The following is a 27,442-nucleotide window of genomic DNA, read 5'->3' as shown; positions in this document are numbered from 1 at the left end:
AATAGAAAATTGCCTGGAAGGGCTCACAACAGTTGCCAGATAAGAGAAAAGATTAAGCGGGCTGTTTTGCTGCTCGCTCGCTCTCTCTCTCTCTCACTCTTTCTCTAACACACACACACACACGCACACAAACGCACACACACACACACACACGCACGCACACACACGCACACACAAGAGTTGCACAATATAAGGTTTCAGCATGGATATCACAACGTGCAACTCTCAATACTCACATTGCAAGATATTTGCTGAGTGTGAATTATAGTTGCACAGAATTGGGTTTAATTACTGCATTCATACAGAACATACACTCACCGGCCACTTTATTAGGTACAGCAGCAGAAGACCACACCGGGTGCCGCTCCTGTCAGCTAAGAACAGGAAACTGAGGCTACAATTCACACAGACTCACCAAAACTGGACAATAGATGTCATATCGCGACATGTCATGAAGCTCAATCATCTCAGACTGGTGAACATGACGATGAGTTCACTGTACTCAAATGGCCTCCACAGTCCCCAGAACTCAATCCAAGAGCAGCTTTGGGATGTGGTGGAACGGGAGATTGGCATCATGGATGTGCAGCCGACAAATCTGCAGCAACTGTGTGATCATGACAATATGGAGCAAAATCTCTGAGGAATATTTCCAGTAGCTTGTTAAATCTCTGACATCAAGGATTAAGGCAGCTCTAAAGGCAAAAGTACTAGTAAGGTGTACCTAATAAAGTGGCCGATGAGTGTATACCATTTATGCGATAATAAATAAAATCTTAGAACTTTCATAATGTTTCTAGACCAAATATCAAGATTTGAAGAGTAAAGAGTAGAAGCAAGAGTATTAGACTTCCCCCTCTGGCAGATCATTTCACTAGTTTTAAGAAAAAACTTTTAAATTTTGACTTATTTCTTCTTAAGTTGAAAATAAAATTGTTTACTAAGAGTTTTTAGATATTTGAACAAGAAGCAAGACAAAGCAAACTAAGAAAAGCATTTATTGCATCGTGATTATTTAATGAGGAAAAAGGAGGTCCAACCCTGTACAAGTAAGGTGTACCTAATAAAGTGGCCAGTGAGCCGGTACATAAAAAATACATATTCCTTAGAGATTTTGTCTTGTTTCTAGTTCAAATATCAGTAATAATCAGTGCAAACGCTCCTTTTCTGCTGGAGATTATGTTGCCCTAAAGAAATAAATAAAATAGTAACAATATGACAGGACATTTAAGCAGATTTAAAACTTTGACTTTTCCAAAACCACGGTAAACCTTGAGATTGGTTATCATCCCATGCACAGACATGCACACACACACACACAGGTTTGACCACACGTGCATGTCTTACATCTCGTTGCCTCATTTCCAGGCGTAACGCTTCTGTTTCTGTGGTTGTAGCTTTAAAGTCATCTTAACGTTTATCAGGTCTGGAGCAGGTTTGCACATCGAGGTCACCAATTCACCCTGATGATCATGCAGAAACACTGACTTTACCAAATAAAAGATAGCATCTCCCTCTCAGCCTATCGATCGCCTGTTACTGGGGCCTTTGTTTCCGCTCGGGGTTCGCCACAGGACACCAGAATGACACGAAGATTGACACGCAGACCTCCAAATTAACTGCTGGCCCATTAACATGCTAACAGCAGGTACTGGAATACTTCTGAAAACAATGGAGGACAGGGGGAGGGTGAGAGAGATAGAGAGATAGATAAGAGAGAGAGAGAGAGAGAGAATTGCAGTCTGATGTCAACAGCAGTATTAGCAAATCTGCATGAATGTATAGTTGTGCATTTTATTCATTCATTCATTCATTCATTCATCCATCATTTATTTATTTATTTGTTTATTTATTAATTTATTTATTTATTTATTTATTTATTTATTTGTTTGTTTGTTTGTTTGTTTGTTAGTTCATTCATGCATTCATACATGCATGCATTAATTTATCTATCTATATATCATTCATTCATTCATCCATCCATTTATTTATTTATTTATTTGTTTGTTTCTTTGTTTATTCATTCATTCATTTATTCATTCATTCATGCATTCATTTATCATTGGTTTATTCATTGATTCATTCATTCATTTATTTAATGTATTTATTTATTCAATAGTTTATTCATTAATTTATTCATTGATTCCTTTTTTTACTCATTTATTTATTATTTTATTTATTTATTTATTAGTCTATTTATATATGTATTTATTTAATTCATTAATTCATTCATTTATTTATTTATTAATTCATTCATTCAATTATTCTTTTATTTATTTAATTTATTTATTCAATTAGTTATTTATTTATTCATTCATTATTTTATGTATTCATTTATTCTAATTTTACTTTTTCATTCATTCATTCATTCGTTTATTTACTTATTCATTCATTCATTCATTCATTAATCCATAATTCATTTATTTATTAAATAATTTATTTATTTAATTATTTATTTTTTATTCATTCATTCACTTATTTATTGATTCATTTATGTTTTACTCATTCATTCTTTTATTTATTTATATATTTATTAATTTGTCAATTTATATATTTATTTAAATCATTCATTCATTCATCATTTATTTATTTTATTTATTCAATCATTTATGATTCTATGTATTCATTTATTCATTCATTCATGCATTCCTTCTTTTATTTATTTATTTATTTATTTGTTTATTTATTCAGTATTTTTTTTATTTATTTATTTATTTATTTATTTATTGATTTATTTTTTCCAATTATTCGTTTATTCATGCATTCATTCATACAGTCAATTTTCCATTCATTCATTCATTCAGTCAATTTTCTATTCATTCATTCATTCAATCATCGATTCATTCATTTACTTATTTATTCATTGTTTTATACATTCATTCATTAATTCATTTCATTCATTTACTTGAATACTGTCCCTCACTGATCTCTTTTTTTTTTTGCATGTTACTTTTTAATGTTTTACATAAGACAGATAAAAGAGATAACACAAGTCAAGTACACCAAAAGATCCTCAAAATCTTGACATCATGCAGAAATAGAGAGATGGGTAAAAGAGAGAGCAAGAAATGAAGTGTGATATCAACCACAGCAAAGTATATAATAGCCCACATCTGCATGAATGAACTGTATAGACCATGTCAATGTGATAATGTCATTGGCCCATGAACATTTCCTGCTTACTATCAAACTATTTCATAACTGTAAACATCGGAAACCTATGTAATGTACCCACAATTCACAAAAACAAGCCTCTATTTGTGTGTGTGCGCTTCTCATCAGTACATGCAACAAAAACAAAACAAAACTGGTACAAAATTCAAACAAATCATTCGGGGTGCGCTGTACAAGAGCCGAACAGAGCAGTGTTTAATTATTTAGCGCATCTGCATATTCAGCGTGATTACACGCAGCCAAAAACAGGAGAAATGCAGGAACAAAATGTGAGTTATGTATGCTGAGAAGTGTTTGTGTAATACAAATGAATATATTTCTGTTTAATTCTGTTTACTGTGGTAATGCGAGCTGCCAGTCTGCGGTGGCGGATCAGAGATGGGGATTTTCATCTAATGAGACAGAGAGCTTGCTTTTGATGGCGGATATTCTCCCTGTCAGAGGATTTGACTGTGATTTGACCCTTCAGAGCAGCCGTACGTCGCTCCCTGAGGACCGCAGGTCCAGCACGGCTTCAGCACATCAGAAACATTATTAACAGTCTCTGTCAAATCTCAAGTGTTAAAGGAAGAGTTTATGCAGAAATCATCATCCTGTCACTCTCTCATGCCATTACAAACACATCTACAGCAGCAGTGTTGAGCAATGTGATCATATACAGTTGAAGTCAGAATTATTAGCCCCCCTTTGATTTTCTTTTCTTAATATTTCCCAAATGATGTTTAACAGAGCAAGGCAATTTTCACAGTATGTCTGATAATATTTGTTCTTCTGGAGAAAGTCTGATTAGTTTTATTTGGGCTAGAATAAAAGCAGTGTTTAATAGTGTTAAAGTCATGTTAAGCTCAATATTATTCCCCCCTTCAGCAATATTAGTGTTGGATTGTCTCCAGAACAAACCACTGTTATACAATGACTTGCCTAATTACCCTAACTTTACCCTAATTACCCTAGTGAAGCCTTTACATGCCACTGTAAGCTGAACACTAGTGTCTTGAAGAATATCTATTATGTGCTGTCATCATGGAGAAGAGCAAACACATCAGCTATTAGAGATGAGTTATTAAAACTGTTATGATTAGAAATGTGTTGGAGAAATCTGCGTTAAACAGAAATTGGGGAAAAAATAAACAGAGGGGCGAATAATTGAGGGGGGCTTCTGACTTCAACTGTATGTTCGGGTTTATTTATTTTTTAATAACATAATGTAGAAAAATAAATGAATAATAGAAGGCAAAAGACATGTTTTGCTAATAAATAAAGCTTTAAGATAAGCATTTTCTCTAGACAATCAGTTTGGGCCTCCAAAATCTTCAGAGATGGCGGTGGGCCTCCAGGTGAGAAAGGTTGAGAACACCTGATCTATAGTATGCTTCCAAACACCATAGTATTTACTGTAGTATTTTTCGTGTAACATAATTTTACAGCATCTACCACCTCGATGACAGGCAAATATATTTTAGTTCAGTAGAAAACTCGGCCCCTTATCATGATATAAGGATCATACCCAGCGTATATGCTTATTTTCTATTTATATCTCCATTGAAATATGGTACAAATCATTAAAATACGGACTTTCCTCCGTGTCTCCTGTTTAGTTTTTACCTCCTGCCCTCCATCTGATCTTCACACATGACCAGAACCATAATATTAGACTAGATATTCTTCAAGACACTAGTGTTCAGCTTACAGTGGCATGTAAAGGCTTCACTAGGGTAATTAGGGTAAAGTTGGGGAAATTAGGCAAGTCATTGTATAACAGTGGTTTGTTCTGGAGACAATCCAACACTAATATTGCTGAAGGGAGCAGATTTCTTCAGCACATTTCTAATCATGATAGTGTTAATAACTCATCTCTAATAACTGATTTATTTTCTCTTCGCCATGATGACAGTAAATAATATTAGACTAGATATTCTTCAAGACACTTCTATACAGCTTAAAGTGGCATGTAAAGGCTTCACTAGGGTAATTAGGGTAAAGTTAGGGTAATTAGGCAAGTCATTGTATAACAGTGGTTTGTTCTGGAGACAATGCAAAACAGTGTTGCCAGATGTAGCCGATTCCAGCCCAAAAACTATTCACAACTTACTGAAATGCAAAAACAACCGCCCAGTCATCTGTAGGCTATCATGAGCGATTCGAAAGGTGATGAGCTGAGGGGTTGACGGTGGTCCAAGAAAACCAAAAAAGGTAAGGGATGGGGGGCTGTGCCGTTGCAAAACTGCCCAAATTTTCACAACCCACCTAGGCCATTTTTTACCCGCACAATCGAATTCAAAACTGCCCAATCTGGCAACACTCATCCAAAAACTAAAATTGCTTAAGGGGGCTTATAATATTGAGCTTAAAATGAGTTTAAAACATTTAAAACTGCTTTTATTCTAGCAGAAATAAAACAAATAAGACTTTCACCAGAAGAACAAATATTAGAGGAAACACTGAGATAAATTCCTGAATCTCATTCATTCATTCTCTTGTCAGCTTAGTCCCTTTATTAATCAGGGGTCGCCACAGCGGAATGAACCACCAACTTATCCAGCAAGTTTTTACGCAGCAGATGCCCTTCCAGCCGCAACCCATCTCTGGGAAACATCCACACAAACACGCTCACACACACACTCATACACTACGGACAATTTAGCCTACCCAATTCACCTGTACCGCATGTGTTTGGACCTTTGGGGAAACCGGAGCACCTGGAGGAAACCCATGCGACCGCAGGGAGAACATGCAAACTCCACACAGAGATACAAACTGAGCTGAGACTCGGACCAGCGACCCAGCGACCTTCTTGCTGTGAGGCGACAGCACTACCTACTGCGCCACTGCCTCGCCAAATTCCTGAATCTGTTCAACAGTATTTGAGACAGGATGGTTTCCGCTACATTCATTCTTCCATGGGGAGACGAGGCCAAAATTCATCCCTCCACGGCTACTTTACAGCATCTCATTCAAAACATTCAGTCATGGTTTTTTGTAATAGTGTGTAATAAATCACACCAAAACGTATTACAAGGTAAGTGAATTATAACAGTGCGAACTTTTTATATAACTTTTTGTTATATACAGTCATGATCAGGCCCGTGCAGAGACTGTCCAAAGGGCATGTGCAGAATAATTTTTTTTTAAGAGGGGGGGGTCGTCGTCGTCGTCGTCGTCACGCGCACATGGACTGAAGAGCGGTGTTGTCGCACGCGCGGACTGAAGAGCGATGTTGTCGCACGCGCGGACTGAAGAGCGGTGTTGTCGCGCGCGCGGACTGAAGAGCGGTGTTGTCGCGCGCATACTGTAAAGCGGTTGGGGGGGTTGGATCGTGCATACTCAAGAGCGGTGTTGTCGCATGCATACTGAAGTTCGGTATGTGTCGCGGGGGCACTTTTGATCATTTTGGAAGGGCACTTTCTATGCAAGACTAAAAAGGGCAGGTGCACTGCACAGGTTGAGCCCTATGTGTGCACGTGCCTGGTCATGATGATCAAAAAAAAAAAATTTGATTATAATGCAAGTCAATGGAGCGAAAGCAGAACCAACATCACCAAGTCAATTTGAGAGTATTGTTAAATTTTTTAAACCTTTCAAAGCATTTTCCCAAAATATGTGTGACAATAAGTTTTGTCTGTGAACATCATCACATCTGCTGAAGCACAGAGAAAATGAGGACCGAACTGAACCTCAAAATCAGCCCAGAGTGCTCGAAAACAACCCGACAGCACACAAGGGTTAAACTCCAGCTGAGAACAAGAGCGATGCGCCGGCAAGATCAATCCCTGATATTAGCAGGTAGTCTCTAATAGATTTTAAATGCCTGTTACAATTAGCGCTGGCGAATAAAAGGCTGAGGAGAATTCATCATCCTCGCAGCGCTTCGGCTCGCAAGTTTTGCACGGTTTGAAAGAAAAGCGATGACCTACTGAGAGGGTACATGAGTAAACGTGTAGCGATACAGCGATTATTACTGTTACCCCTCCGGCAAATACCTCTCCCTTAAGCCCATGCATGAGGAGCGTTTTGTTTTATTACCTCGGAAGATAAGTCAAAAAGAGAGAGAGAGAGGCTCTGGAGTACCTGGGGAATTAAAATATTCGGGCTCGTCATATCAGTGTCTGCTCTCGGTTTCACATAATTATAAGCGTGTTTTAAATTGATCCTGGAAGAAAGATGGGTTCAAGTGCAAATTAATTTCAGATTACCACAACAAAGACAATCAATTCTGGACGTGCGTGCCAGCAAAATGCTTTGGAGAGGCCTCCAGGTCCCTTCCCAACCTCCCCGGCAATTCTCCCAGAAACAAAGGCCTTTTCTGCTTAAATTACGCTAATGATCCAACACGGCGCCGGCGCCTACCTGGTGCATCGCTCTCTTTTTCCCCCCCATCGCAGGAGTGGAGCTCATTAACAGGTCTATCAGTCTGGACGGCTTCATTAAATCGGCCCAAAACGCAGCACAAGGATGAATTTGTCCTTTGTGCTGAAGAAGTCATCCTGGCCTGCCGGTGCACTGCCTTTCTTTTAATATCAGCTCACACAGAAGAGCCGACCCATGCTCAAATCTCCATTACAGTTTACATTTATTTATTCGACATGGACACGCACAACAATACACTGATCTTAGAATTGAATACATGTTTATTTCTAAAGCACTTTTACAGTGTGGATTGTGTCAAAGCAGCTTAAAAGATCATAAAACCCCCTCTTTCAGTTCAAGTCTACCTCAGAATTTAAAAAAATGCTTAATGATGGGAGTGGAGTACTGAGAGCAGAGGGGGGAGTGGGCGTGGCCAGCAGACGGAAAAGTGGGCGTAGCAAGGGGAGGGAGAAATGGGTGTGGCCAGCAGAGCAGGGCCGAAACAGGGAAGCAAAGAACTCAGTGGGCACCGAAAAATGAGACACAAACCATGAGGAGACCCATGATTTTATAGTTCACAAAGTTAAAATGCAAAGAAATAATTTAATGTCCTGCTATGTATGTTGCAAAATTTCAAAAACACATAACCACAATTTGTTCTATGATCATGAAGATAATCTTGTAAACACTACACATGAGGAAGACTACTCTCCTGCTCAATCCCTGGGTCTGAATGAAGATGTGTATATAAATGTATATACAGTATATATAAATGTGTGTGTGTGTGTGTATGTATATATATATATATATATATATATATATATATATATATATATATATATATATATATATATATATATATATATATATATATATTTATATATATATATATATATATATATATATATATATATATATATATGCATGATTATATACACACACACACACACACATATGCATATATATGCTTATATATATATATATATATATATATATATATATATATATATATATATATATATATATATATATATATATATATATATATATATATATATATGCATATGTGTGTGTGTGTGTGTGTGTATATAATCATGCGTTCTTGAGTGTTGCTGGTTTTCCCTGCTGGGTTAAATGAAACTGTATTAGTGTGGACACAGCCTGAGCTCGCCGTCTGGATTTCATCTGGCTTCAAGAGTGCTGATTTCTTCTCCTCTGCTTTAGTTCTCCCTCTCCTTCAGTTTCTGACCCTCATGGGCAGTGAATGGAGACCAAACGCAGAGACTGAACCCTGCATCCATCCATCCGTCAGCACGGCTTCAATACAAACTAAACATCTCCTTCAGCCCCTCTGGGACGCTGCCAGGAGCGCTGAAAAAATTCAAGTCAAGCCTCATTAGCTTCTCATTACCTTTGCAAACTGAAAACGAGTGAGCGAGAGAGAGAGATTTCCGAAAGCGTCAGGAGCGCATGGGAATCTGCCACTTCTGAACACATTCAAGCATGGCGGATCGCTCCTCACTGAGGGAATTAAAGTTTTATTTCCATTGCGGGTAACACAATAAGGGCATCATTAAAGGCATTTTTTAAGCCGAATATGCCATCGCTTACCGCCGCTGCCCGATTCAATTTCCAGCCCTTCAATGCAGAGTGGCAAGTTTTATAAACCTGTCATGTTGTATTACGCCGAGGCTAAACATCACCTTTTGAAGTTGGCCTTCCCTCCGCTGTCTCAGTTTATTTTTAATAATGCATTTCTCGTTGCTAATCTGCATCTCTGCGCCTGCGGGAGGGACGAGCGAGCGCTGCGCGGGGAATCCCACTTCATACAAAGCATTGTTGATTCGCAGCGAATTAGGCCATTGGAGGAGCTCGCTGAAACACACACACTCTCCAGAGGGGGATTTCATTACACAAGAACAGCAGAGGAAATGCTGAAAATTAAACACCAGAAGCTGTTCGACAGTTTCTGGAAATGCGTGTTGGATGCACCTGCATGTGCGAGGAGGTTTCGCTGCTTTCTGAAATTTGTCTAAAATAAATGCAATCAGTAGTCTATGGACATGCGTAAGGGATCGAGCAGACTGCTATTAGACAATTCTGCTTAATGAAGATTCTTTATGTTTTGTCTTGTTTTAATTCACATCATTATTTCTCTTAAAATATCTGCACAACATTAAAATAAAAATAAAAACTATAGTGGAATATATTGTGTGCTTTTTTCATTTCTCTTAAAACTGATTGAGATGAGACTCGCGCTGGATGCTTTTAAACAATTCAACATTTTTGATTCGCTGCTTTCTTTTAAAATACATACATGAGGCTTGTGTTAGGGTGACACAGTAGCTCAGTGGTTAGTAACGCTGCCAAACAGCAAGAAGGTTGCTGGTTCGAGTGCCAGTTGGCGTGGGTTTCCTCCGGGTGCCCTGGTTTCCCCCACAGTACAAACACATGCGGTATAGGGGAACTGATCAACCAAACTGGCCGTAGAGTATGAGTGAGTGTGTGTATGAGTGTGTATGGGTGTTTTCCAGTACTAGGCTGTGGCTGAAAGGGCATCCACTGTGTGAAACATGCTGGAATAGTTGGCGGTTCATTCCGCTGTGGCGACCTCTGATGAATAAAGGGACTAAATGAATGAATGAATGAATGAAGGCTGTGTGTGTGTGTGTGTGTGTGTGTGTGTGTGTGTGTGTGTGTGTGTGTGTGTGTGTGTGTGTGTGTGTGTGTGTGTGTGTGTGTGTGTGTGTGTGTGTGTGTAATTTTTTTTGCAGAATATTTATAAAATCATGAATATATGGTGTGTTTTTATTTATTTGTATCATTAAAATATATTAAATCTATTTAATATTTATATTATACATTTTTATTGTTGTTAAAATAGATGGATCTAAAGCCAAAAATGCATGTGAAATAAATAAGAAAAAATGTATTTATTTATTTATTTATTTATTTATTTATTTAAGTTGAAAGTCAATAGCAATACTTTTAGATCTTCTTAAATTAAAAAATTATGGATCACGGTTGTGATCAGTGACCATAGTCCTTCAGAAAATTCTACATTAACCCTTTAAAGGACACTCATTTTAATGTGTTTATTTAATTTGAAAAACCCTTATTGTAGACTACAAAACATTTCTGATGTAAAATAATAAATGAGCAGTTCCAGCATTATGGATGGGACATTTGCAGTAAAAACGGACCTGACACAAGATTTAAAAGCATTTCTGGTGTAAAATACAAATAAACTAATTAATAAATAAAGAAAAGAATAAATAAATGAATAAATTAATTAATTAATACATAAATAATTTAATGAATAAATAAATAAATAAATAAATAAATGAATACATAAATAATTTAATGAATAAATAAATTAATGAATACTTAAATAATTTAATGAATAAATAAATGAATACATAAATAATTTCATGAATAAATAAATAAATAAATAAATCAATAAATCAATACATAAATAAATAAATAAATAAATAAATAAATAAATAAATAAATAAATAAGAAAATCAATAAATAAAAGATTGAAATCAATGGCAAAGAAGTTAGACGTCTGAATTATTACCCTGCTGCATTTTCCCCAATTTCTGTTTACATTTCTAATCATAATAATGTTAATATCTGATTTCTTTTATTTTTGCCATGATGACAGCACATAATATTTGATTATCACCATAAGATCATTTGCAGTGCTGAGTCTGTATTCTACTGCATCATCTGCATGTTTTTTGAGGCCTGTGTACCGTTAGCAACTTTAATAAAGATTATTTTTATTGAATTATTTACATTTTTATTATTCAATTACTGTGCTTGAATAATGTTAAATAGGGAAAACCGATAAAACACTGCTGTAACTTTTTATTTATTGTATTTTAATTTGTTTATTATTTGTTTATCATGCATATATGCAGATCATCTCCCCTACAGAATCATCCCAATCAGTTTTAAATTATAAATTCTTTCCAAATCGATATATATTCAAGCCATCTGGTGAAATTCATATCACAATATATATTGCAGAATAACAAAATATCGTAATGCTAAATTTTTCCAATATCATGCTGCCCTAATGGACTAGATATTCTTCAAGACACTAGTGTTCAGAAGGGTAATTGCTGTTGTTGTTATTAGAAGTACTGTACACTGAAAATTAATCATTCATAGATGATTCCTTGGATTTACTCAATTGTTTTACATTAAGTGGTTGTAAACAATTTATTTGGGCTGAATTTAAACAGACAAATTAAGTTGAACATTATTAAATTTAATTTGTTTGTTTAAATTCAACACTAATAAATTGTTTGCAACAGTTCTGCATGCAACACTTTTTTTCAGTGTATGCATGTTCTGCTGATCAGTCTTGAGTGTGTGCTCATCATTAGTCTGCATTAGCATGAGCAGCAGTGGGGCGCGTCCCAAACAGGATTATCTGCTTCAGTTCAAGGCCAGCTTTCAATATGGACCCTGATCCGGCAGGGGTCACAGGGCTTCACACACACTCACCACCGTCCCCGTCCGGCCCATATGTCACACAGACATCACAGGGAATATGATTTGATATTGTGGTTCTTAAGACAGAAGACCTTGCTAATTAAATGCGAGCAGAAAACAGGGTAAGTGTGTTTGTGGATGTGGATGTTGACTGGATTTTGCAACTTCAGCAGAAGAAAGAAACTCATAAGTATGAAAACCACATGAGAAAATGAAAATGATGAGCGTACTTCAGCTTTTGTGTGAACTGCCCCTTTAAATGAGACGTGTAACGCATCTGCGGGAGTGCTTGAGGATGGACAGAAATGTATCTGACACGGCTGAACATCTGCTAATAAAAATACTTCAGTGAGTGTTCTGAATGTACGCTGGGATAAACTTATCTGTCCTCCCATATCTCATCCAACTGTTCCCCTCCTTTTGCGCTCATGATAAACAGAGCCATGTGTACATCAGTGCCAGGACCCGGCGGATATCAGCGGATAAATGAGCGCCCGGCAGTGATTAATGAACAGGACTCTGATGGTAAACTCCATGATAACACTCTCGCAAATAATAAATTAAACTTAACATGGAGTTTAAAAAAGAGGACGCTGCAGTTTAATCTCACCTGCACTGCTGAATAGAAGCTGTAGTTAGCATTCACAGACGGATGAGGAATATTACACATGCGCTGTATTATGGCAGACATGTTATTGTTGAGCTGATTCTGGTGTGAGGGGCTGGAGTATGGACAATATTCCTACACCTTTTCCTAAGTCATTTTTTTTCATTTGTTATAGTATATATTGACATTTGTTATTCTACAGTACAGTATAGCATAGTATGGTGTAATAGTGTAGTCTGCAGTAGTATAGTGTAGTACAGTATAGTATAGTATGTCATAGCATAGCATGGTATAGCATAGCATACTATGGAATGGTATATAAAGGCATAGTTTAGTATGGATTAGTATCGTATAGTACAGTACAGTATAGTATAGTATGGTATGCATACAGCATAGTATGGTTATACCATAATATATTATAGTATAGAGTAGTATAGAGTAGTATAGAATAGTATAGTATAGTATCATAAAGTACAGCATAGTAGGGTATGTTATAGCCTAATATGGTATTGTATTATGTAGTATAGAGTACTATAGTGTAGTGTATTAAAGTAAAGTATAGTATATTGTAGTACACTAGTATGGTATAGTGGGTTATAGCATAGTATGGTATAGTATAGCATAAAATAGAATAGTATGGGATGGTATATTACAGCACTATACTAGTATAGTTTAGTTTGGTATAATCGTTTATAGTATAGTATGGTATGTTATGTTATAGCCTAATAAGGTGTGGTATAGGGAACTATGGAGTAGTATAGTGTAGAATAGTATAGTATAGCATAGCATAGCATAGCGTAGTATAGTATTAGTATAGTATGGATTAGTATCTTAAAGTACATCATAGTATGGTATGTTATAGCCTTATATGGTATTTTACAGTGTAGTGTATTATATTGTAGTATCCATACTGGAAAAACAGCTTAAACCAGCCTAGACTGGTTTTAGAGGCAATGACCAGCTAAAACCAGCTTTACCAGCCTAGCCAAGCTAGGAGCTCAGCCAAAACCAGTCTGGTCTTAGCTGGTCAGGCTGGAAACCAGCCCGGAAATGGCCAAAACCTCTCTAAAACCAGGCTGGTCAACCAGCTAAAACCAGCCAACCAACCTTGGCTGGTTTAAGCTGTTTTTTTTCAGCATGGGGAAGTATAGAATAGTATAGAGTAATGTTGTATAGTATAAAACACTAGCATGTTATTGCATAGTTCGGTATAGTATAGTATCTTATAGCATAGAGTGGTACAGTACGGTACGGTGTAGTATAAAGTAGTATAGTGCAGTATATTCAATTCAATTAAATTCAGTTCAGCTTTATTTGTACAGCGCTTTTACAATGTAGGTTGTGTCAAAGCTGCTTCACATAGATGGTCATAGTAACTGGAACAGTGTAGTTCAGTTTTTAGAGTAGTATAGTATGGTCTATTATAGTACAGTATAGTATGGTAGAGCATAGTAAGGTATAGTATAGTATAGTATAGTATAGTATAGTATGGAATAGTATATTATAGCACAAAATAGTAAAGTATAGTCCAGTATGGTATGTTATAGCATAGTATGGTGTATTGTAGTGTAGTATAGTATGTTAGTATAGTATGGGATACTACGCATATGTGTTTTATAGTTAATTATTACTCCCTCTTTAGCCAGATGAATTATGATGAAATCAGCAGCATTTTTAAACAGTTTCAAGCTCTTTCTTTCAAATCTAAGCACTTTTCTGAGCACATTGAAAGCACTAGACTGAACCATTAGAGGAGTGAGAGCCGTACGAGCAGTAGGCGGAGGTGCTGTACTCTCACCTACAGCCCTGCACTCAGAGCCAGAGGAAATTGGAAAGCGCAGAGATCTGAGCGGTAATTAATCATGAAGCCTGTCAGAGCCACACTGCACTGCTGATAGCGCTGTCCATTACACCTCATGTGTTAATTGTGGAAGATGATACTCAGAGGTGCAGATCTCTGAAAGCATGACCTGGTCTTCTCCAAACTGACAGAATCACTCCAGATTCTTAACATTCCAGCAGTCGCATTACATTTTACCAGGTTATGATCCAAAACCTTCATCCAAGACAATGTAAGAGTGTAATTGTTCACTCACCTTTATATAAGATCCTGCTTTAACACCACAAGAGTCTCCATTCTGCATTTAGATGATGTCTGATGTCTTCAAGCTCTGAGAATGACATTAAAATAAGTACAGGTTTAAACCATGACAGGGAAATAACTGCATGCTTATAGAGTAAACCAGCGCTGGTATTTTATTTATTTAATCAGCCTACCAACATGCTCATTTCTAGCTACTTTTAAGCAAATCTGCATCTGCCTTATTTCAACAAGTAATGGCTAAAAAAAATAAATGTGTTATGCATTTTATGTGAGGGCTGCTTCATAAAACACACAAAAAAAGCATTGACTGCATTTAGGAGCACAACAATGTTGAACAATCTAAAAAAAAAAAAAAAAAAAAAAAGTGAGCTGTTTTCATGGTCATACACAAGACATTATTTTGTTTGATATGCCCTAAACACACATACTTGCAAAAAAATATAAAAGAATGATGCAACATTTCTTTCCAAACTTACCCATACAATTAGCTAATTGGACAGCAATACTCAACTAAACACTGTCCCTTCTCTCTTTACTGTTTCAACATCTCAGACCTCAACTTTCATAAAATATTACCCTTTATAGATATAATGGTTCTATCAAGGGAAAAGGTGGCCTATTTTAATTTCTAATAAGTTAATTATTATGATGTGTGGAACAAACTGTAATATTAATAGTTCATTTCACCAATAATTTGACTTAAAATTCAACACCGATAATGAAGTAGTCATAATTAAATAAAGTAAATTGTAAAACCACAAACGTAATTGAGGTAAAGTTGGTTTAATAGACCATTTTGAGAGTTTTGTAATTTCTATAGCTTCCAAGAATCCAAAAAGAGCCACATACTGATAAATAATGATTAAACTGCTCTTGTTACAGTTATGAAATAGTTTGACAACAAGATTGAGGTAAAGTTGGTTTTATATTCGCACATTTGTTCATTTAGCACTCCCTATATAGTTTAGTGTGTTGATTTGAATATTCGATCGGAATTAGCATTAATTAACATTAACACTGTTTATTTGACTGTGAACAATGCTGTAACGTACTTTGATAGTCATGTGCTGCTAATATGATTTCGCTAGTTAGCAAATAATACATTAGTAAAATTACTATTTTACTACTATTTTAAAAAATATTATTAAGGGGAATGTGCGAATATAAAACCAATTTCCACATTACTAACGCATATTGCCAGTCATTCACATGATCAAAGATGTAATATTTAGTTCATATAAGTTAGCTAATAATAACAAAATAATACATAAAATAACTATACCGTAATTCGATTAATTAACAGCTGTTCATAATAGACTTAGCTCAAGATTAAACATTTATTAGCTCATAAAAATGAGCAAATAATTGTGTGCATTCAGTTTTACCTGGCCTCAACAGATTATTTCCTGATATCAGAGCACTGAGTAGATATCTGAACATTGTTTAGTGAAGTGTGTTTATACAAATATAAATATTGTGTTATTTACTCACCTTGAAGCAGTTTCTTGGATCTCTTTCGTCGCAGAAACACGAAACACGATCATTCCTAAGAATATTCTGAACGCGGTTTACTAAGCTAAAGAACCCTGATTACGAAATACCGAGAAAATACGTAGATAAACAAACAAATACAGTCAAAGGCTCTGACGGACAACAAGTGATTCATCAGGAGATCCGGTTCAAACAAGTCATTAATATAAACGATTCATTTGAACCGAATTATTTGATTCACTTAACGTTCAATAAAACGCGCTCGAGAGTAATTAACATAAGTCCCGCAAAGAGTTTTGCCGGGTGAAGATTAGGACAAGTCAGTAGAAATAGATGTTTTCTTAGCTTTGTGATAATTCTATCTCGATTCAGAATCCAGGCGTTCGGCGTTTGAGGTGAATCAGATTTACTTCACAGCTGTTGCTGATTGGCGCTGCGCTCGGAAATGTTGAGGGAGTGATATTGCGCATGCGCGAAAGCAGGAGCGAGCATCGACTCAATGAAATTAACAAAAACGCCGTCTAAGATACTATTATTATTATTATTATTATTAATAAAAACCTATTCAGTTTTTTCATGGAGACAACTGATAAAGTAGAGACTAAAAGCAGAAGGAAAACGAGGTGTGGAGTTTGCATGGGTTTCCTCTGAGTGCTCCGGTTTCCCCCACCGTCCAAACACATGCGCTATAGGGGAATTGATCAACTTATCAACTGATCTAATGGCCGTAATGTACGAGTGTGTGTGAGAGAAAGAGTGTGTATGGGTGTTTCCAAGTACTGGGTTGCAGCTAGAAGGGCATCCGCTGTTTAAAACATAAGTCAAAATAGTTGGCGGTTCATTCCACTGTGGCAACCCGTAAAAAAGGACTAAACCGAAGGAAAATAAATGAATGAATGATTGAATAAATTATATTAATTTTATTGTGTTACTTATATTATTGTAAAATGTATTCCTATCTATCTATCTATCTATCTATCTGAAGCTAACAGTCATTTAGGGTGGGTCTATCAGTCATTTAGGGCGGGGCTATCAGTAATTTAGGGCGGGGCTATCAGCCATTTAGGGAGGGGCTACCAGTCATTGACGGTGGGCTATCTGTTATTTAGGGTGGGGCTATCTGTAATTTAGGGTGGGTCTATTTGTCATTTAGGGTGGGGCAATCAGTTCTTTAGGGTGGGGCTATCAGTCATTTGGGACAAGCTAACGGTAATTAAGGGTGGGGCTATCAGTCATTTAGGGTCGGGCAAACCGTCATTTAAGGTGGGTCTATTAGTAGTTTAGGGCGGGGCTATCAGTCATTTAGGGTGGAGTTTTCAGTCATTTAGGGTTGAGCTAATCCAATCAGTTTCCAATAAATGAAATAATGCTCCGCCCAACTTTTTTTTCAGGGCCATTTTTCAGGAAGCTGAAAACAGGACAATCTTAACTTCTATTTGTTGCCTACTCTAAAAAGAAGACGTCCATATTTGTTTGAGCTCAGTTCTGATTCTCCTCCAGACCAGCTGACTAGATTTTATTATTTTTAACTTGTGACTCGGGGAACACAGACAATCAGATGCGCGTGAGTAAACACTGGCAGAATCGGGTCCCTTTATCACAGCTCTCCATCCTCTCGGTGGTGTCTGCTGGAGCAGTGCTGTGATCCAGAATCAGAATAGCTAAACAGCCATTATCCCAGTCTTTAAGCGCACACAGAAGTCTGAGTCCATGCATGAGTGTGCTTTAATCAGCGCCCATCCGCAGAGACGCCGCTGACCCTCCAGTCCCTGAAGATTACTGTGGAGACTGAGTGTGTGATTGGAGACTTTTACAACTCTCTCATTACAATAATGATCCCCCTCTGAGTGTGTGTGTGTGTGTGTGTGTGTGTGTTATCCGTAAGCTCCCAGTGCTCCTAGAGTATTTTAAGCTAGTTAATAATCATTATGGATGTGCAGTGAACTGGGCAGAAATAATAATTAACTCACCTGAGCCATGCTAAATTAACCCTTTATGCTTTTGTTAGCCCGTTCTGTTTCAAACACAGCATCCTTCAGGGACCCATTAGCCGTGTCTGTTAAACGCAGAGCCAATGCCAGCCCATATGATGCTAAAACCGGCTCCACATTGAAAAATCAAGGGGATTTCAGCAAGAAATGAATGAGCCGTATGAATCCAACATGGCTTTTGATTCCAGTAGATGTACTTACCTTTATCCATCGGCTGAAATTTGAGAGGGATTATTATATTTCTCCTAATTCGCTCATGATTAACCTGACAGATGTGATGCATGCTTCACATTGTGTTTGCCTCGGCTTGTAATTCCTAGCCAAACGTTATGGATAGTGGATTTAAAGGGACAGTTCAGATTTACTCACTATTTAATCTCCCTCAAGGTGGTAACAAACCGATCTGAGTTTCTTTTTTCTGTTGGATGTAAAAGAAGATATTTTGAAGAATGTTAGAAGCCTGTAACCATTGACTTACATAGTAGGAAAATTAAACAGATTTTAAAGGGACAGTTCACCCAGAAATTAAGATTTACTTACTATTTCATCTTTCTTAAGGTGGTTCCAAACCTGTTTGAGTTTGTTTTTCTGTTTAGTGTAAAAGAAGATATTTTGAAGAATGTTACAAACCTGTAACCACTGACTTACAGAGTAGGAAAAATAAACGCTACATCATGGATAGCAGAGGGGCGTTTCACCCAAGAATGAAGTTGAACACAAAAGAAGATATTTTGAAGAATGTTAGAAACCTGTAACCATTGACTTACATAGTAGGAAAATTAAACAGTAAATTTTAAAGGGACAGTTCACCCAGAAATTAAGATTTACTCACTATTTAATCTCCCTCAAGGTGGTTCCAAAACGATTCGAGTTTCTTTTTTCTGTTGAATGGAAAAAATATATTTTGATGAATGTTAGAAACCTGTAACCATTAACTTCCATAGAAGGAAAATTAAACACTACATAGATAGTAGATTTAAAGGGGCGGTTCACCCAAAAATAAAGATTTACTTACAATTTATGCACCCTCAAGTGGTTTCAAACCTGTTTGAGTTTTTTTTTTCTGTTAAATGTAAAAGTAGATATTTTGAAGAATGTTAGAAACCTGTAACCATTGACATCCATAGTAGGAAAAGTAAACAGATTTTGAAGGGACAGTTCACCCAGAAATTAAGATTTACTCACTATTTAATCTTTCTTAAGGTGGTTCCAAACCTGTTTGAGTTTGTTTTTTGTTTTGTTTTTTGTTTTCTGTTGAATGTAAAAAAGTTGTTTTGAAGAATGTTACAAACCTGTAACTATTGACTTCCATAGTAGTAAAAAATAAATACTACATTATGCTTAGTAGATTTAAAGGGGCGGTTAACCCAAAAATAAAGATTTTCTCACTGTTTATTCACCCTCAAGTGGTTTCAAACCTGTTTGAGTTTCTTTCTTTCTGTTGAATGTAAAAGAAAATATTTTGAAGAATCGTATAAACCTGTAACCATTGACTTCCATAGTAGGAAAAGTAAACACTACTATTTAAAGGGGCGGTTCACCCAAAACTTAGGTTGAACACATAGAAGATATTTTGAAGAATGTTAGAAACCTGTAACCATTGACTTATATAGTAAAAAAATAAAATAAATAAACAGCATATTTTAAAGGGACGGTTCACCCAGAAATGAAGATTTACTCACTATTTAATCTTCCTCAAGGTGGTTGTGAGTTTCTTTGTTTTCTGTTGGATGTAAAAGAAGATATTTTAAAGAATGTTAGAAACCTGTAACCATTGACATCCATAGTAAAAAAAAAAAAAAAAGACTACATTACGGACAGTAAATTTAAAGGGGCGGTTCACCCAAAAAATAAGTTGAACACAAAAGAAGATTTTTTGAAGAATGTTAGAAACCTGTAACCATTGACTTACATAGTAGGAAAAATAAACACTACAATACAGATAGTAGATTTAAAGGAGCGGTTTACCTAAAAAATGAAGTTCTAACAGACATATAACTATTGCTTTATTCATTAAACCTGTTATAACCATGTTATTACACTGTAATAATGATTGTAAGAGTTATTAACCCCCCAGACAACACTGACAACACCAACACTTTGGTCATAAATAGATCCAGTTGATAAATAAGCATCAGTCGCATACTCTAACAGACATCTGACCACAGAGTCCTAAACATCTACTTTAATACAATGCAATAGCTGTGTTATTACACTGTATAAGAGTTAGGAACTCCAGATACACATGGTCATTTTCAGTTTATAAGTGCATCTGATTATTATCCATGTAGAATAACACTGAGGATGAAAAGCAGCTCACACTCCAAGATAAAGAGAACATTAATTGAGCCAAACGTAATAGACTTCTCCTCCGTGTGTTAAACTACCCTGGGCGATGCACTCTTCTCTTAAACACGACGACAGCTCTGTTCAATTTTGGTCTAAGCGCTCGCCAGACACGTCTTCATCTCGCTGCGCGCTGCAGTCGTGAGGCAGTCACTCTCGATGTAGCCCTCTTGGCTCCTTTAATCCCGCCGTGGCTTTCACAGGCTTTGCCAACTGTAGAGAATCTGTGTGCAGATCTCGTCAGCCGCAGACTCGCTGCTTTATCTCCAGCCACTGAGCCAACAGTGTTGTTTACAAACCCCGCTGCTGTCAGCTTGAACACTTAATGAAAGTGAGGGAGATTTGAAGGCAATAATCTCTTTCAACTGCGCTCTTTTACAGGTGCGCAAAAGCTCCCGCGCTTGTGGCGAACGCCGGCAGCTTCACACAATAAGGGATCTGTCATCTCCGCTCGCCTGTGATTTCGGGATAACTACACCTTTGTTTCGCCATCTCACTTCCTCGCCGCTGTTTTGTTTGAAGAGCGCGCGGCGCGATATTGTTGATGTGTCACAAGCAATGAAAGTGTTTGCTGCTTTATTTGTGCTTGTGCATGGGAACTTCTTTCCAGAATAAAACTGCACTGTGAGAAGTGATGTGAATCTGAAGGAGACATGGACATGTGATGTGCACATCAGTCATCTGATTTGGTCAAACCTGCAGGTAACTGTGCATCACAATGCTGGGAAATGTACTTATTGACATGAACAAACATTCATTTATTTTATTTTCGGCTTAGTCCCTTTATTAATCCGGGATCGCCACAGCGGAATGAACCACCAACTAACCCAGTACATGTTTTACGCAGCGGATGCCCTTCCAGCTGCAACCCAGTCCAGGGAAACACCCATACACACTCATTTGATTATCTGTGTGTACTTGTGCAGGTGTGTTTGTGTGTGTGTGTGTGTGTGTGTTGCTCTGTGTCTATCACACACTGCAGTGCTGAGATTAACCACAAAGTGCTTCAATTAATCCACCTGAAGTGACACGGATCTGAATAGAGGAAGAACACACACACACACACACACACACACCGTTCTCAATCATGTGGCCGAAAAGCAACTAATTGACCTCCCTGGATTCAATTAAACACAGCAGGACACAGAGAGAGTCTGAGTCGTGTGTGAAGAGGCTGCAAATCTGGACAGCGCCTTTTAACTCCATTAGAACTGCTCACGGTGACAGAGCGCAAGCTACCATACTGCTATAAAAACTACATTTCCCATAATGCTGTTCAGAGCAATCCACCAATCAGAGACTCGCAGTAAGAAAAGTGCACAGAAAGAAATCTTTAGCTCCGCCCACTGCAAATATATTATGCAAATGATGAAGTCAAGTCTTCATAAAGTCTCAAAACAAAACAATATTTGTAGAAAAATGCATTTTTTTTAATTTTTTTGCTAATGAACTGGAACTAAATCGCATGCGAACAATTTTAACCGGATTTGTCAATGGTTACAGGTTTCTAACATTCTTCAAATTATCTTTTTTTTGTGTGTTCGACAGAAAAAGAAAACTCAAACAGGTTTGGAACCACTTGAAGGTGAATAAACAGTGAGTAAATCTTTATTTCTGGGTGAACCGTCCCTTTAAATCTACTATTCATAACGTAGTGCTTATTTTTCCTACTATGAAAGTCAATGGTAACAGGTTTCTAACATTATTTAAATTAGAATACATTTATTAAATGGATTTGATAGTAATACTCTAGGAAAAGTCTGTAAAATAACAGTGTTTTTCTGTAAACATTTTAATAAAAAAATGTCTGTAGATTTATTATTTTTTGTTTATTACTTAAACAAAGAAATTTTTACAGTGTACATAACCCCAGGTCTCTCTCTCTCTCTCTCTCTCTCTCTCTCTCTCTCTCTCTCTCTCTCTCTCTCTCTCTCTCTCTCTCTCTCTCTCAATAATAGCATATCCATCAGATGTGACTGGATCAATAGCAGTGTTTTGGCCTCTGTGAGAGCATGTCATCAGTGACAGACAAATATCATAATAGTGTGAGTGCTGGACTCTATTGATCCAGCATGAAGTAAAGCATCACCACAGCCTGCGGGAAAACTGCCTGCTTTTGTTTATCAGCTCACAATATACTGGGAAAGAGGAGAAACGCCACATTATCAGCTTTCCACTGCACTTTCTGGCAAGCAGATAATAAATAAGACATGTCAAAAACCCATCAGCGCAGCGGACGGACGTATAGCACAGGATTTTACGTCGCTTTGATTGTTATGTTTAGTTTATTTATTATGTACAATACAGAACAATACACTATTTCAATCATATACAAAATGCATGCTGTAAAGATAAAGCAGAAGGCGAATTTACACTTGTAGTCAGGGCAGCACAGTGGCACTGTGACCTCACAGAAAGAAGGTCTCTGGTTTGAGTCTCGGCTGGGTCAGTTGGTGTTTCTGTGTGGAGTTTGCATGTTCTCCCCGTGTTGGTGTGGGTTTCCTCCGGATGCTCTGGTTTCCCTCACAGTCCAAACACATGCGCTATAGGGGAACTGATCAACTACACTGGCCGTAGTGTATAAGTGTGTGTGTGAAATAAGGGACTAAGCTGAAGGAAATTGAATGAGTTTATGAACAGGTTAATATTTATATATTTATGTATTTTATTTTATTGTATATGAAATCCTCAGAAGGTTGACTAGGTTTTACGTAATTTGATCAATTTGCTTTAAACATAAAAAAGAGTTCAGAGTTTCGATATTGCTAATATTTAACTATTAACTATGACTTTTAGCTCAACGAATCTAATTTGTTGCTATTTAATAGTTATTATGGTACACTGTAAAAGAAAATCTGTATTTAAATAACGGCTGTAAAATTACAGAAATTTACCATAAAATAACGAATATTAAATTACAGAAATTTACCATAAAATAACGAATATTAAATTACAGAAATTTACCATAAAATAACAAATATTAAATTACAGAAATTTACCATAAAATAACGAATATTAAACTACAGAAATTTACCATAAAATAACGAATATTAAACTACAGAAATTTACCATAAAATAACAAATATTAAATTACAGAAATTTACCATAAAATAACGAATATTAAACTACAGAAATTTACCATAAAATAACGAATATTAAATTACAGAAATTTACCATAAAATAATGAATATTAAATTACAGAAATTTACCATAAAATAACAAATATTAAATTACAGAAATTTACCATAAAATAACGAATATTAAATTACAGAAATTTACCATAAAATAATGAATATTAAATTACAGAAATTTACCATAAAATAACAAATATTTAATTACAGAAATTTACCATAAAATAACGAATATTAAATTACAGAAATTTACCATAAAATAACAAATATTTAATTACAGAAATTTACAATAAAATAACGAATATTTAATTACAGAAATATACTAGAAATTAAAATTTAAGGAAATTTATGCAATTTAATTATTCTTTATTTTACGGTAAATTTATGTAATGTTCATTAATTTACGGTAAATTTCCGTAATTTAATATTTGTTATTTTACGATAAATTTCTATCATTTAACGGCCATTATTTTCGTTTTTTTTCTTACACCCCAGCTACTGGAAATAAGCCATAAAATTACAGATTTGTTTTTACGGTGTCGTGAGATCATGCAGAATATGTGCTTTATAAGTACACTGTAAAACCTAGAAAGTTAAGGTAACTCAAACCATTTGAGGAAACCGATTGCAGCAAACCATTTAAGTTCAAAAACCAATCCTAATCTTTGCTGTGAACCTAATCCATTTGTGTAAACGAAGCAATTTGAGCACAGTAAAACATGAGAAATGAGAACTCAGCTGAGTACTGTAAAACCCAATAAGTTAAAGCAACTCAAACCGCTTGAGGAAACTGATTGTTACAAACCAACTGAGTTCAAAAACCAATCTATATGAGTACTGGGAACTTACTCCATTTAAGTTGAAGTAATGAGCTTGCAGCTGACGCTGATCGGTCAGCTTGTATTTTTTTTATTGTTTTGTATTTCTTCATTTGAGTGTGTATTGGTTTGCTTATGTTATACATTTCCTTGTTGGCGTGAGTTGGAGGTCAAATGATCTTCTTGATTGATTTAACCTGCGAGAGTTTGTACGGACAGCAGAGTGAGATCTCAATGCAGGCACCTGTTAAATGCTCCTGCTTATTCTACTGCGGGTTATCAGGCCAGCACGTTTTCACAGAGTTCAATAAATGAAATGCATGAACATCAGTATTTGGAAGCGAGTATTACTGTATAAATTCACGCTTTCATTTTAAGAGGCTTGAGATTGAGCACTCATACAGATTTTACATTCATATATGCAGTGTTGTTTTATAGTTTTACATGTGCAGACTTAATAGTTAACGTAAATAAGTGTTCTTCAACACTTTTCTGATCATTACAGTTTCAATAACTGATGTCTTTCCTCCATGATGACAGTAAATAATATTAGACTAGATATTCTTCAAGACACTAGTGTTCAGCTTAAAGTGGCATGTAAAGGCTTCACTAGGGTAATTAGGGTAAAATTTAGGGTAATTAGGCAAGTCATTGTATAACAGTGGTTTGTTCTGGAGACAATCCAACACTAATATTGCTGAAGGGGCCAATAATATTGACCTTAACATGACTTTAACACTATTAAAAACTGCTTTATTCTAACTGAAATAAAACTAATCAGACTTTCTCCAGAAGAACAAATATTAGAGGAAATACTGAGAGCATTTCCTTAATCTGTTTAACATCATCTGGGAAATATTAGCTAGGAAAAATCTGTAAACTCCTGCATCAGCTACATGTTTCATATTTGTTCAGCAACATTTACCGTTCTCATTTGTATCACTGAACACACGCGACATTTGAAAACACGACAGCGGCCTGATGGATTGTGTGTACATACAAGTACTCCAGGGCTATATTTGATTACCAGATAATTGGCTTTTGGATTTAAATGATCATGCCGATATGTTTAGCGTAAGTAGGAGTGATGGGGTCTGCTGAAATCATTATCCCCAGGTGTGTTATTAGCAGAAGGTTAATGTCTCTCGCTCCACGTTTACCACCATTCGTAACCATTCTGGCCTACAAGACGAACACAGAGCGCGCGGGCAGTGTGACATATGTTTATTGGAGAACCGCAGAGTACAGCTTCAGTCATTCTACTTCAAAACCTCGCGTTTCTCAGAGCAACAGACGGCATCGTTTACTGGAAGAACATCCGTAAATCAGCCGTCTCCTCTTGCTTTTACTTTCTCCATATATTTAATTGCATCATGGGATTTTTACCACGTTTTCAGATTTCACCACATTCTCACTCTGTTAATGACTTATTATTGACATTTTATTTGATTCACACCAACACGGGGAGAACATGCAAACTCCACACAGAGATCTGACCCAGCTGAGGCTTGAATCTTGCTACCCACTGTGCCACCGTGCTACCCATGTTGATGTTTGGTAACATCTCATTTTTACGAGTTGGGTCATTAGCCTAACGCCCAGAACACACACACACACACACACACACACACACACACACACACACACACACACACATACACTACACTACACCCAGTTTAGTCCACCGGTTGCCCTATAGCCCATGTGTTTGGGAAACCGGAGCACCTGGAGTAAACCCACGCCAACACAGGGAGAACATGCAAACTCCACACAGAAACACCAACAGACCCAACCAGCAATTGTGAGGCGACAGCACAACCAACTGCGCCACCACGCCACCCTTAAAGAAAAGATCATCCGCTGTGTAAAACACATGCTGGAATAGTTGGCAGTTCATTCCGCTGTGGCGAGCCCTGATAGATAAAGGACTAATCTGAAGGAAAATGAATGAATGACTATGAAGCTTAAAAAAGTTCTGACCTACACCCCTGGGCCTTCAGAAACCTTGTACAGCCAGTGTAATGCATTTGACCGCAGGTTACCGAACACCTCCTGTCAGTGTGTGTTTGCTGTCAGTGTGTGTGTGTTTGCTGTCAGTGTGTGTTTGCTGTCAGTGTGTGTGTGTGTGTTTGCCGTCGGTGTGTGTTTTAAAGCACAAGCGCGTGTGATAAGGCCACTTCAGGCCATGCTGTGGTGTCGCGCGGGCCGAGGAAGGGCAAGTGACGAGCGCACAGAAATCAGTAGCGACAGTGATCGAGTTTAGTTGATGGTATCAGCAGAAGCGCTGGCAGATTGCAGGCCATCAGCTCATCTCTGCGCTCAGAACGGAAGCCATGAGCCGCCATCAGACACACACAAAGACAGAAATAGAAATCCATTTTGCTGCCATGCGGGCTGAGCAGGAGAAAAAGGCCCGACACTCTTATTCTGAAGGTGAAAGGATTACAGACACGCTTCTGAATCCCCCACGCACACACACACACACACACACACACACACACACACACACACACACACACACACACACACTTTTATATGTTCTTTTGCTGCTGGTTCAGCATGAATAAGTGATGAAAACAAACTGTAGGTGTTTGTGTGAGGCTTTGTGGCCAGTTCTTTGTTGTAAAAAGCCTTGACCCTCTCTTGGCATTTGCAGAACGCAAAAGAAACGTACCGTCCTTAACGAAACGTGTAGAGTTGATGAATTATTGAGTGATGCAGGATTTACAGCGAGGCGACACTAATGCTCACATTCTCCTGCGCTTGTTTACAAATAGGCTGTGAATTACGCTCAGCATCCACACAGGACAAATAATGCCAACACTTTATTTTAACGGGGAGCTGTTATGCAGAAATGACTTTGATCAGGGCAGTCAGCAGCGTGTGAGTATCTCCAGCCTCTGATGGGCAACAGTGTTCTACTCAGA

General features: G+C 36.9%; 1 long non-coding RNA gene across 1 annotated transcript; it reads right to left on the bottom strand.

Annotated features, from left to right (window-relative positions):
- Positions 1-1,060: 1,060 nt before the first annotated feature.
- Positions 1,061-16,419, bottom strand: LOC147833236 (uncharacterized). The gene is made up of 3 exons (XR_015510768.2): positions 16,230-16,419; positions 14,731-14,805; positions 1,061-1,662 (listed from the first exon to the last, which is right to left on the bottom strand). It is a non-coding gene; the product is annotated as an uncharacterized LOC147833236 (long non-coding RNA).
- Positions 16,420-27,442: the final 11,023 nt, after the last annotated feature.

Source organism: Danio rerio, chromosome 16 (assembly GCF_052040795.2).
Source record: "Danio rerio strain M-AB ecotype USA chromosome 16, GRCz13ab, whole genome shotgun sequence".
In the NCBI taxonomy this organism is placed as follows: domain Eukaryota; kingdom Metazoa; phylum Chordata; class Actinopteri; order Cypriniformes; family Danionidae; genus Danio; species Danio rerio.
The sequence above is the reverse complement of the archived record's forward strand: the minus strand, read 5'-3'. Positions and strand labels throughout refer to the sequence as shown.